The sequence below is a fragment of the Pundamilia nyererei genome, unplaced genomic scaffold, assembly GCF_000239375.1.
Source record: "Pundamilia nyererei isolate P.nyererei 1_Seehausen unplaced genomic scaffold, PunNye1.0 scaffold00063, whole genome shotgun sequence".
NCBI lineage: Eukaryota > Metazoa > Chordata > Actinopteri > Cichliformes > Cichlidae > Pundamilia > Pundamilia nyererei.
In genome coordinates, this window is record NW_005187464.1 from 28,927 (window position 1) to 30,163 (window position 1,237).

Sequence of the window (1,237 nt, forward strand, 5' to 3'; positions counted from 1 at the left end):
GCCTTACGACAAAATACAGAGTAACGCAGACATCACTGATGCAACAACCAACCTGTGTTGTAAAAGTCATGATGCCAGTAAGCACAGTTGAAATTTTCAGATGTAACCAACTGATTCAAGTAATTGACCCTTGTCACCAACTCCCTGGGCATAAACAGTTCTCGCTTTGCCAACCACACACAGAGCGTAGAGACACAGCTTGGTGACCACATCACATTTGTGGTCAAGTCGCACATCTGATCCATGTACGAGTCTTGCTGCCCCTCAGAGGCAGTACTATACTCTCGTGCCTTTTTTGTTTGTTTAATATTATTCATAAACACAGACACCTGTATAACATTCTACAGTGAATTTGTTGAAGTTTTGACAAAAAAAGTGTTTACATCTAAATTAATTAAAATTAAGCTTGAAAAACAGTGATTTCATTTATATTGTGGTTGATATCAATAATCATGAATATAATCTGGTGAAAAGAAAAAAAAAAATAGCGTGGCAAGGTTGTTGGTTTTTTCTCTTTTCTTGCCTAGCCTTAGTGTTAAAGGAATTTTATACCAAAATTGATTGTTTAAAAAAAAAAATAATTAAAGACTGACACCCTCATACCTTCTTACTACTTTACTTACTAGTAATTAAGATTTTAAAAATCAATGGTAAGCCAGCTGCTGGTATTTCTTTATTTTACCACAATATGGTGAGTAGTGTTGATAAGCGGTAATTACTGTTATCAGTATTTGGTATTTATAGATCCTAACAATGCCTATTAATGGACCTAGTTGTAATATAATTGTTGTAAGTCTGGTTTGATTGTGAACACTGAAGCATCCGCAGTTGCTTCAGTGCTATGCCTCCCATGCAGCAGGTCTTTTGCGCTGTTGGAAATGAGCACTGTCAGCAGCAACTGTGGAATCAAACGACCACACCTTTAGTTCTCTGCATCATTTCTGCTAAGAGGTGTGTGCGTGTGTGATGTTGTCAGATTAATGGAAAGGAGTGAAAGTCTGAAAGAGCCTTCTCAGAAGTGAGATTGAGACAGGAAGGTAATGGGATTCCTTCTTGAAAGTCTTTCTAATAACTGAAAAGCTCTAACACTGTTAAAAAAGATCCATCACCTCTCTGGTCTCACCCTTCAAAGGTTGTTGTAGATATGAGTACTCTGAAGTATATTTGTGATTTTTCTGTAGTAAGGGTGTTGCAGACTGGCGCAGACCGTATTATTTATTTATTTATTTATTTATTT

At 36.6% G+C, this 1,237-nt stretch overlaps 1 protein-coding gene across 1 annotated transcript in view; it reads left to right on the forward strand.

Moving 5' to 3' along the window:
- The window catches only part of rab14l (RAB14, member RAS oncogene family, like), an 18,426-nt gene that overhangs the window by 3,964 nt on the left and 13,225 nt on the right, over positions 1-1,237 (forward strand). The gene's annotated exons all lie outside the window — the stretch shown is intronic.